Source organism: Enhydra lutris, unplaced genomic scaffold (assembly GCF_002288905.1).
Source record: "Enhydra lutris kenyoni isolate GAN:26980312 unplaced genomic scaffold, ASM228890v2 scaffoldscaffold48, whole genome shotgun sequence".
Lineage (NCBI taxonomy): Eukaryota > Metazoa > Chordata > Mammalia > Carnivora > Mustelidae > Enhydra > Enhydra lutris.
In genome coordinates, this window is record NW_019154132.1 from 422,958 (window position 1) to 435,336 (window position 12,379).

At 35.7% G+C, this 12,379-nt stretch overlaps 1 protein-coding gene and 1 pseudogene across 1 annotated transcript in view; one reads left to right on the top strand and one right to left on the bottom strand.

Moving 5' to 3' along the window:
* The window catches only part of LOC111156692 (exocyst complex component 2), a 307,781-nt gene that overhangs the window by 82,553 nt on the left and 212,849 nt on the right, over nucleotides 1–12,379 (bottom strand). The window lies entirely within an intron of this gene.
* LOC111156665 lies at nucleotides 18–1,606 on the top strand (annotated as a pseudogene).

Consider the following 12,379-nt stretch of genomic DNA (forward strand, 5'->3'; position numbering starts at 1 on the left):
CTCAGGAGACATGTCCCATGGGGGTCAGAGGGGCTGATCCCTGTAGTCATTCATGGACCTCAGCTTATGGAGGCTTCACCTTAAGGTAAGTTTTTAAGTTTTACATTTAACAAATAAAAGTGTTTTTAAACTGAAATCACAGTGATTTAAAGGTCTGAATCTATATTCACTTTATTTAGATACTTGGATTTAGTGACTTTCACAGCTGAAAAGTCCTACACAAAGTATTACACAAAGATAAGCACTTGAAAAAAATACACATTTGGCTGCACTTACTAAATCATGATACTCTGTTCTCAAGATTTTTAAGTTTGACGTTTTCCCCTCTTTTAAAAATTAAGTCTTACAGATGGCTGTCATAGTGGAGCCCTCTGGCTGAGAGTGAGGATCTACGGAAGGTTTACTGAGCCCATTAATAACCCCTGTTGAGACTCATGTTATCATGTCCTGCTACCTGCACTCCCACCCCACCCCATCTCTATTCTTTTTTTTTTCTAAGATTTTATTTATTTATTTGATAGACCGAGATCACAAGTAGGCAGAGAGGAAGGCAGAGTGAGAGGAAGGGAAGCAGGCTCCCTGCTGAGCAGAGAGCCCAATGTGGGGCTCAATTCCAGGACCCTGGAATCATGACCTGAGCTGAAGGCAGAGGCTTTAACCCATTCAGCCACCCAGGCGCCTCCCCACCCCATCTCTATTATTAAGAAATGTGGCCGACGATACCTGGTCCAAAGATTTACAATGCAAATTTGGTCATTATGGTCCTAAAGTTGATATGTATGTTCCATTCGATTTATACACCTATCATCCAAGAGGATTTCCTTATGTTCAACTTGAAGACGTCTGTGACACCAAAGATGCTTTACATAATTTAGACAGAAAATGGATTTGTGGATGCCAAAATGAAACACAGTTTGCACAAGGGGATCAGAAGACTCCAAATCATGTGAAAACCAAGGGAGGGTGGAATGTGTACAGTTCTTTACACTATGATGACGGCAGATACAAATGTTCTAAAAGTTGAAGTTACGAAAGGAGATCAAGAAGCTGGCATTATGATTACAACCAGAGGAGATTTTACGGGCCCTGGGTGGCACAGTCAGTTGAGCATCCACTCTTGGTTTCGACTCAGATTGTAATCTCAGGGATGTGAGATCAAGCCCGTCTGGTGCTTAGCACAGAGTCTGCTTGAGATTCTCTCTCCCTGTCCTCCTGCCCCTGCCACTCATGCTCTCTCTCACTAAAATACATACATACATTCATGTATACAAAGAAGACTTTACAGTCTTAGACCAGCTAGAAGACCATAGCATAGCAGAAGCCATTCTGACGATGATAAGATTCGAACACTGAAACATATCTTTTTCAAGATCTAAATCCAATTCAAGACCATAGTCCAAGTCCCAGTTCAAGAAAGAAATGAATGCTAAATCACATTCTAAGTCTGTATCTCACACCAAAACTAGAGGCACTTGTAAAACAGAGTCCAAGACATATTATGTTTCGCTTAAGGTATAAAAAGAAGTCAAGGGAAAGACCCACTTAGATCCAAATCTAGTCAAGATCACAAACTAGGTCTAGGTCAAAATCTAGATCAAGGTCTTAGATTAATCTTTAAGTTCAGTGGATAGTATAAACCTTGATATTTTTAGGCATGTATCACTCAGTTTGGTTTACTTAAATTATCATGAATACAATGTTGCAATGATGCTTGTCAGTTTTCCCTGTACCAGGCAAATGGCTGTAATTAAAATGATACGCTGTTGTGAAGCCACTCTGAAGAGTCCAGTTTATTTAATGTTATGGGTAGCTACCAATTTGTGGTCTCTGTGTATTTTTGTAAAGATTCTCATTTTTTATGCTTGAAGTATTGGTGAAAAGATGATGGTTGGCCATAATTTGTAACAGTTTTATTAAAAATAAACTTTTATACCCATATTTTGTATAACTGTTAACACAGAGATGTAGCTTGCTAATAAGATAGAATGAAAAAAAGTAAAGGTGTAGCTACAGTATAACAACTGACTGATCAGAACATTTAAGTTTGGGGTGGACTTTTCTGTCTTGTTAAGATGTCTAGGTCCCTGATGATAGTTAATTTATGATGAAGCATGGAACAGTTTTTTGTTAACTGTCTTGTGAAATGGTGTCAACTGGGTTAAGTAGGATTTTGGAGAAGACTGAATTTTTGACAGAAACATGGAACTTTCACTGTTTTTTTCTGGTTTCTATGAAGATTTGGAACATATAATCATTGGAAGAACTCACCTTAAAATCTGAATAGGTCAATGATAGCAGAAAAAATTTTAAGGGGAAAAAAATGCTCTCCTACAGTTATTCCAAACGTTAAGGACTATTGTTGGGTCATATTGCTTAGTAAGTAAATTGTTTCAAAGTTGATTTAAGTTTATGCCTAGTGTGAAAGAAGTGAATTTTGATGTTTATAGCACTCAGTCTGTACATTTGTATCAAAATTTGCCTATCACTCTATGAAGGAAGCTTGTTCTTCACACCTGTTTATTTCATGTGAGGCAAGCTGAAAGATTAATACTCCCATTCCAGGTGATTCTATGGTGCCATGAAATTTAAAGTATTTTGGAAAAAGAATTAATTTTAAGTAAGAGTCATATCTCTGAATTTAATTATCAATGTAGTACCTGGCAGTCCCTGACTAAAAAAAAAAATCCAAAAAACAAAAAACAATAATACTTCAACCATTTATAATTTCTAGCATTTCTCTGAGAGATCATTTGGGGAGGCAATAAAAGCAACATGTCCAATCTCACTTCAGAATAAAAGCTAGCATCTTTAAAAATTTAAAAATTTTAAAAACTTATTGAAGATATAAGTAAGAAATATTGTAAGGAAACAATTCCTTGTAGAGAACTGCTTTTATTTCAATTTTGGTTTTAGTAATATAGGTCTTGCCTATAAAGAACAAAAGATAGTTCTGAAATAATGTTTGTGGAATGTGTTTAAAGGATTTATTCTGGAACCTTTGTATATTTGAAAGTATTTCTAATTTTCATTTTTTTACTGTTTGCAGTTAATGTTCATGTTCTGCTATGCAATCATTTGTTTGCACATTTTTAAAATTTTTTAGATTTTCTTAGATGTAGTTTAAACAACGAAAAGTCCATTTAAAATTGTAGCAATAGTTTTCAATTCTATCAAAGAGGAAAATTGTGGGGTTAAACTTTGTATTTTCTAGCTTCTAAAAAGGAATTTTTAATATGTTCTTTCAAACAAATATTGTGTAGAACCTTTAAAACATCAATGTTAGGATCAAAACAAGACCCAGCTTATTTTCTGCTGATTGTAAATTAAGCAAACATGCTATAGTAAAAACAAAATGAAGGGAAAATTAAGTATAATTTATAGTAAATACATAAATTCTAAATGTATATTCTGATGATTTTTTACGTTTGTATATACACATATAACCACCACCCAGATCAAGAGAGAGGACATTTATTTATTTATTTAAAAAAGATTGTATTTATTTATATGATAGACAGAGATCACAAGTAGGCAGAAAGGCAGGCAGAGAGAGAGAGAGGAAGGTAAGCAGGCTCCCTGCTGAGCAGAGAGCTCGATGCGGGGCTCGATCCCAGAACCCTGGGATCATGACCTCAGCTGAAGGCAGAGCCTTTAACCCACTGAGCCACACAAGTGCCCGGAGAGAGGATATTTATATCCAGCCTCACAGCAGGCTCTCTTGGTAGTCCTTACCAGGTAATATCCCTGTCTAAAAGATAATCATTATTCCAATCTCTCTCTCTCTCTATTGATCCGTCTCTTGGTTTTCATATAAATGAAATAATGGACTCATACAGAAGCAGACAGTATTCTTGTGCATCTGGCTTCCTTCCCTCAATAGTATATATAGAATTAATGTTGTTGCATATAGGAGAGTCTGGTCATTCTCACTACTATACAAATCTCACTGTATGACCACACCATGATTTATGTATCCAGTCTAACTGCTGATAGACATCTGAAATGTTTCCAATTTTTAGCTATTTTATTTTTTAAAAATTTTCAAAAGATTTTATTTATTTGTCAGACAGAGAGAGAGAAAGCACAACTAGGGGGAGCAGGATGTAGAGGAAGAAGCAGGCTCCCTGCTGAGCAAGGAGACGGATGCAGGACTTGATCCCAGGATTGTGGGATTGTGACCTGAGTGAAGGCAGATGCTTAACCGACTGAGCCACCCAGGCGTCCTAATTTTTAGCTATTTTATAGAGCTGCTATGGATATTGTTGTTGTCTTTGGTAGGCATAAACACTCATTTCTCTTAGGTAACAGAACTGGGTCATTGCAGAAATGCCAATTTATCTTTAGTGGGGACTGCCAGTTTTTCAATGGTGAAAGACTGTGTGCCCCACCAAAAGCACCTTATTGTCAACATTAATTTAAGTATAGTCTTGTAGGATATGGGCACACATGCCCAAAAGTAGCACTTGCTCTAGTTAAAAAAAAGGGGGGGGGATTTGTTATACATTTTCCTTAGCAGAGAAAAAGCCACAGCACAAAATCAAAAAAAGAGAAAAAAGTCCAAGAATATACACCAATTTTTCTTTTCATTAATACAACCTAACTTGTACTATAGAGTACAAGAATATAAATCTTATTCATAGCCACCATATTTAAACTTCCTGAAGGCGGCTTTTTGTGATTTCATAAAACCCATTATTACGCTCCTTCAATACAAAAACTTGCTAAAAGTGATATGCATTCTACATATAATTCTTCAAGTTCTTGTTACTATAATCATAGACTGTCACACCATTTGCAATCAGAAATGACAGCAGTTACAAAAATAAAAAATGGGTTTTCAAATATATCATATTTATGAATTTACTTTGGTTGTCACTCAAACATTTTTATAGTACTGGACATTATCACAAAATTGAAGTAAACTGATACAAAAGAAAATCCATATCCCAAGGAAGTATCTCATACAATATAAGGACTTAATTAACACCACGTTTAACTTACTCTTAGAGACACAAACTGCTTTGTGGATGTCTACTGTTCCAATAACTTAAAACTTAGCCCAGACTGAGTTTTGGATTCAAACTGTATTACTGTTGGACTGTTTATACAATATAGAGTTTACCACATTAATTACCTTGCTGATAAATGATAAACTGAGGCAGAAAGAGAAAAGTCCTGGCCAGTAATGTGGATCACATGGTACTCCAGGGCCTTCAGTAATCCTTCACCTGGGCTGGGTTTCCTCAGCTCTGGAGCAGAGGATGTATCAGGTCTCTGAGTCCCTCTCAGGCCTGTCAGTTTTCCTTCTAATGGAGACTCCCAGGAAATGTTCAAGACGTTGTTGTTTTAAAAACCCATACTCAAAAGTTTTCCACTGTGATGTTCAATAGTTATTAAAATGGCTTATAATTAAGCTGTACTAAAGTGTTTTGGGGGGGTGGCTTTTGCCGCTTAGTAAAACAAGATGGTTAAGGAAGTTGCATATAATTAATTCAGTAAGTATTTACTAAACTGTTTATCTCTGAGGTTCTCTCCTAGTACTGGGGGAGAGACACAGACAGAGATGGCATTTCTGACCTTGGCTGATGACGTATTAGAGGAAATGAAAAAGAAAGAACTGTTCTATGATTTAGCTTTCTCACAACATTCTATAGGTGTGCATCTTCTATTAGAATGAGTAAATTCATTTGCCTACTCCATTCACTTAGCACAATTTTTGAGTACACTGTCTGTGGTGCTTTCTCAAGTGGCTTCAGACTTGGTGGAAATGAAGATGCACATGGCCTTCAGGCAGGCTTAGGTGTGAAGCTCAGGTTGGGTTAGGAGAGCTCCACCAGAGCAGAAGCCCAGAGCAGAAGACAGGGGGATGCAGGTGTAGCTGATTAAGGGCTAGCAAAGCCAAGTGAGCACAAAGAGATATATCTTTAAAGGTATTCTGATGGGGAAGTTACGAGAGCCAATGACCATTTGTGCATATTTAAAACCTTAAGGAGGACAATAAGCAACAAAGTCTTAGTTCTAAACTAACAGTTCTCAAAATTTTCCCTTTCAATCCTAGCCACAGTAGAAGCATATGAATGGTATTGCTTTTAATGAAACTATAAACATACTGGTTTTTGTTTTTTAGAGACTATCATGCCAGAAACAAATTTATAATGTTGTAATGGTAAGGCATAAAGAAGAGAATATTTGAAATACATACTTTTCACTTCTTCCTATAAGTCAGCAACTAGGAACCCTAACTTACTCCCATACCACCCCACGTGCAGAAACACAAAGAGAGGCAAAGAAATGAAAAAAACAAACAAAAAAACCAGGAAGGCAGGTTGGGGAATGTGGGCATTGGAAGTGAATAGAAAAATAGAAAAAAAATTCTCTCAACGTCTTCCTAACCTTTCTGTGTTAAGTCTTCTGATCTCCTATTTATCCTTGGCTTTTTTGTAATCTCTCTTGCTCTTTTTAAAGTCATCCAAATGTCTGTTGGATATAAGGCAATTCCAGAGAGCTATCCTAACCCATCTAAGCACCAAAAGTAGTTTCAGAGCTGAAGTATTGGCAATTAGAATCTCGGTGTGTTGGGATAGGGGCACATTATATAATCCTGCAGGAGAGGTAACAACAAGCAATAATAATTTTAATTAAATAATGATTTTCAGTAAAAAAGGAGACCATGTACACACACACACACACAGAGTATTTAGGTATCTCCAGTGTAAAGTAGCTTCCAGGATTTGTTTGTTTTTTTTTGTTGTTGTTGTTTAAAGATTTTATTTATTTATTTGACAGACAGAGATCACAAGTAGGCAGAGAGGCAGGCAGAGAGAGAGAAGGAAGCAGGCTCCCCGCCGAGCAGTGAGCCTGATGTGGGGCTCGATCCCAGGACCCTGAGATCATGATCTGAGCCAAAGGCAGAGGCTTTAACCCACTGAGCCACCCAGGTGCCCCAAGGGTTTGTTTGTTTGTTTGTTTGTTTGTTTTTTTAAGACAACTTATCTGTCCTTAGTTTTACTTTAATGCCTTTAATGCCTTAGTTTTATTTTAATGCCTTTGATTCTGTTAACCAGTGTCCAAAATATCAAAGCGTTTTTGATGGTGACTTAAAATTTGTTAAGAAGTCCAAATATAACATTTGGAAATCATCTGAACCTCAGCTTTCTATTGTGATACATGTTATATATAACTGGGAAAGCATAACATTTGTCACTATTTTCCAGGTTAAAGTAATAATTTGGAATTATCTACTCATTCTACTAGTCCAACGCACTCCAACCATCCACATTCTAAGACAATTCTAAAGTGCTTCATAAAATTCACATATAATGCAGAGAGCAGAAGTACTAAAATTAATCAGTTTGTTATAACAGGCTACCTTTACTAATGCTTGAATAAAAAATTTCTGAATATGATCAGAAAGTTTTTGTTCTGAGGAGGAATCATGGTGGAGATAAAATAACTCCTTTGATAATAGCTACAACATCTAGACTAAATTTATGAAAATGATGATCCAAATGTCAACATTTGCTATCAGCTGTCGATGTTGCCAAATACGGAGTTGTGTGGTTATATCGCTGGATGTGCAACTAGCCAAACAGAAGAGTGGACGTAGCCACCTGTTCATTGTGTCGGCAGGTACAATGGACTTCCACAGGCTTTCAGGCTATGCCTTAAGTCAGAGATCAGAACAAAAGGCAGGCCCTCAAATGCCCTTTAAAATTTTTTACACAGAACTATTTAAAGACAAATATTTTAAATTAGTGTAGCCAAGGTTACAAGAAACAATAAAATGGCTGGGGTGGAAAAAAGAATGTCAAAATGGTAGAATATAGACAAGTATCTGATATCTTTGTGAAGTGTGTAATGAGTTTTAGAAAGACCCTTAGGTGTATAGTTCAACAAACAGAATCAGGTGAAGTAAGGAGATAAAATTCCCAACACTTCCCGTAGGCCCTTAGAACAGAAGTTTCACAGATTCATAATTACAGAACATAAATACATAGTCCTTCTAATGTCTTCCTGACTAGGGGACACCTCCTTAGAGGCATCTCTAAAGATACCTTTCACTACCTGATTTGTAAGAATTGTGATATTAGGGAACCAGCTTACCTGGTGCTGACTTGAACAGAAGTAATAGTATTGCTGGAACATAAGAAGCCACCAGGTATTGTGACTGTTGCTAACACTGCTTATCAAATTACAGAATGAACTTTTGGATGAGAGTTAATAAGACAGACCACAAAAAAAGCCAGGGGCACAAAGGGAGAACAGGGACAAAGTATGGAAAGACTAAAGAAAAGAAGTTTCTTCAGACTTTACATTATTTCAATACTTGAATTATCTCATTCCCTTCCAATGGCTGACTCCACATCTGGGACAAGAAAGCACAGGGTAAGCATGTAACACCTCAACATACAAGAGAGAAAGGGAGCATCATGAAGCTGTACTTTCAGGAGTCAGGAGCCCATCTGAAGAGACTCCCAAGCCAAAAAGGACACAAATTGATTATTTAAAAAAATAGTAATAATAACTACTATACTGAGTTGAAACTCATAAAATGTGCTCAAACCAATAAAAAATTTAAAAAATTTTTAAATATTATTGATCACTTTTTCAAAATGTGAGAGAACCAACTCATTTTTAAAATTTATAAAAAAGGGAAAGAATCAAGAATTTATCCTGCCTTTCCTGTAGGAACTACATTCTCAGAGTATATGGATAGCTGATGAAATTTTTTATTTAGTGTTTCAGCTAACAATCATAAATTTTTAATCCTTAAGGAAATAATAGGTCATTACAACAATTCCCAAAAATGCTAAAAGCATCAGATGAAAAGTTTATGATAAACTTTTGTTATGATAAAAGTTATGATAAACTTTTAAGGAGTGGATCAAGCTGATAACACTTGAATCCAATTTTCAATCTTGTTCAATCACCAGCTACCTCCTGGTAACAGCAAACAAAATTAAAAAAAAAAAATCAAGCCTAAAACTGATAGAGCCATTTTATTAGTCACAAATTTATAGGAAGCACAAGGAACAGAGGAACATGGTAAATGACACAATGAGGAAGCAATTTGAAATCCAGAAAGTGAGAATACCTATAGAACAAACTGATTTATTCAACAAATAAACTGAAGGGACACTAAAAAAGGAAAAGAAAAGAATTAAGAACCATATCAACCAAATGCAACATACAGAGTTGGTTGAATCCTGATTTGAACAAACTGTCTAAAAAGCTTTTATGATTTCTGAACATTGACTAGGTATTTGATGAAGCTGGGAAATACTGTTAATTTTTTCCAGATCTAATGATGGTACTGTGATTTTGTGATGGTATTGTTTTGGAGTTTTTGTTTTTGTTTTATTTTGTTTTTTAGATCAGTCCTTATCTGACTTGTATATGGATGAAATGATCTAATGTCTGGGATTCACTTCAAAATAATATACCTCAGGGTAGTGGGGAATTGAGGGGTACTGATAAAACAAGATTGGCCATGAGCTCATAATTGTTGAAGCTGGCCAAAGGTCAATCAAGATATGTTTTACTACACTATCTTGATAGATGCCTGAAATGTCCAAAATAAAGTTTAAAAAATGACTTATATTGTTTATTTGCACACAAGTACTTTAGTTTCCCCTGACGCCAAACAGCACAGTTTGCAGCTATCAATTTAATATATAACACAACAAATGCTTTAACAAATAAGGCATGTAATGAAGAAAGTATGTATGCCACAGGTCAACTCAAGGTTAATAAATATCACATCGAAAAATGCTTGGCAGACAAAATAATTATAACCAAATGTTCAAAGCATTGCACAAATGGTTTTATAGCACTGGCTCTAATATACTAAACTGCATACAAAAAAGGAGAAAAATGTCTAAAAAAAAAAAAAGGTAAGGTGTAATAATGAAACTGTGATTTTAAAAAAAAATGAGTGACTTAGGATTATCTTCTTTAGAAAATGTAAAACTGCTTTTCTCACAAGAAGATCAAATACAAGTTTACTAAAGGCTACTTCATAATACTTTTTAAATGAAATTAAGAAAAATAGTCCAAGAAATGAGGAAAACTAGCTTTTCCGAGGTCAGCAAAGGAAAAGATTATTGACTTAGACTTCTCTCTTCAAACAGGAAGTTCATTCAATTAGCATTTGCTTTGATCAAAAGCAGAAGTATAAAAAAAAAAAAAAAGCAGAAGTATAACAAAGTGTCAAACCACTCCATGACTAGAAAGCAGGAAAGTTGTGGAAGATGGGTCATAAGAGAAACATAAGGGAACCACTAATGCTCCAAATTCAGAGAAAGGGACAGATATTTTGAAATGTCCAACAAATAGCAAAAGGATGATGTTCATAATGGTGCCCTGAAAATTCTGCAAGGCTCAAAGAATCTTCAGAATGATTTTAAAAAGGTAAAACTGAATTTAAAAGATCGTTGAACACTACATCAAAAACTAATAATGTACTATATGGCTAATTAAACATAATAATAAAAATAAAAAATAAAAAATAGTAATATTTAAAAAGCAAGTACATAAAACTGCTTTTCAGAGTAGGAATTGAGTCTCTTATACATGTTTAAAAAATAAGGGAAAAATAGTTATTTCAGTTCACTTACTTTGCTGTGTATCACTGCTCAGTTATGTGTATTAGAGACATTCCTGGGATTTTAAACTAAGGAAACAAATTATCACTTTAGAAATAGATTTTCCTGGGACTCTAAGAAACTATAAGTTGCCTAGTTGCTCCTGCATTGACAGTCAGTTGTTGCATGACTCTGCCGACTGTGAGGAAGGACCCACACTAATATTTTACAAGATGACACTCCATATTATTACAGACTGTATTAAGTCTAATAGTTCTCTCCTCGTACTTCAGTGTCCTAACAAACATCCGAATCAATATTACAAGTTTTCTTTTCACTGAGCATATATTGTTTTCTATTGATATCCACTCTGTTTAATTTAAACTTCAAGTTTTTTCCCTTAGCTTCATTTTGAAATTTTTGTTAAAGCACTTAAATACACTTATATTGCAATGTCATTTCTGACTAGCTCTGCATGCCCACTCCATACTGCCACTTTGTATGGTGTAAGAGATTGGTCCAGTTTCATTCTTCTGCATGAGGCTGTCCAATTTTTCCTGCACCAGTTATTGAAGGACTGTTCCCCCCCTCCCATTGGATATTTTCTCTTGATTTGTCAGAGATTAGTTGACCATAGAGTTGAGGGTCCATTTCTGGGGTCTCTATTCTGTTCCATTGATCTATGTGTCTGTTTCTGTGCCAGTACCATGCTGTCTTGATGCTTTGTAATATAGCTTGAAGTCAGGCAATGTGATGCTCCCAGATTTGGTTTTCTTTTTCAACATCCCCCTGGAGATTTTGGGCTCTTTTCTAGTTCCATACAAATTTTAGGATTGTTTGTTCCAGCTCTGTGAAAAATGTCAATGGTATTTTGACAGGGATTGCACTGAAAGTGTAGACTGCTCTGAGAAGTGGAGACATTTTAACAATGTTTATTCTTCCAATACACGAGCATGGAATGTTTATCCATCTCTCTGGGTCTTCCTCCATTTCTCTCATAAGTGTTCCCTATGATTTCTAGAGTATAGAAATCATAAGAGTTTCTAGAGTATAGATCCTTTACCTCTTTGGTTAGGTTTATTCCTAGGTATTTTACGGTATTTGGTGCTCTTGTAAAGGGAATTGCTTCCTTAATTTCTCTTTCTTCAGTTACATTGTTACTGTATAGAAATGCAACGGATTTCTGTGCATTGATTTTGTATCCTGCCACATTGCTGAACTGCCATATGTGTTCTAGTAATTTGCAGATGGAGTCTTTCGGGTTTTCCACATAAACTAAAATGTCATCTGCGAAGAGAGAGTTTGTCTTCTTTGCCAATTTGAATGCCTTTTATTCCTTTTTGTTGTCTGACTGCTGAGGCTACAACTTCCAGTACTGTATTGAACAAAAGTGGTGAGAGTAGGCATACCTGTCACATTCCTGACCTTAAGGGAAAAGCTCAGTTCTTCCCCATTGAGAATGATACTCGCTGTGGGATTTTCATAGATGGCTTTTATGATATTGAGGTATGTTCCCTCTATCTCTATACTTGGAAGAGTTTTAATCTGAAGAGTTGCTGTATTTTGTCAAATGCTTTTTCTCCAACAGTTGAGAGGATCACAGGGTTCTTGTCTCTTCTTTTGTTAATGTGATCACTTTGATTTGCAAATGTTGAGCCTTGTATCCCAGGAATAAATCCCACCTGGTTGGGGTGAATAATCCTTTTAATGTACTGTTGGATCCTACCGACTGGGATCTTGGTGAGTATTTTGACATCCCTGTTCATCAGGAATATTGGTCTGTAATTCTCCTTTGT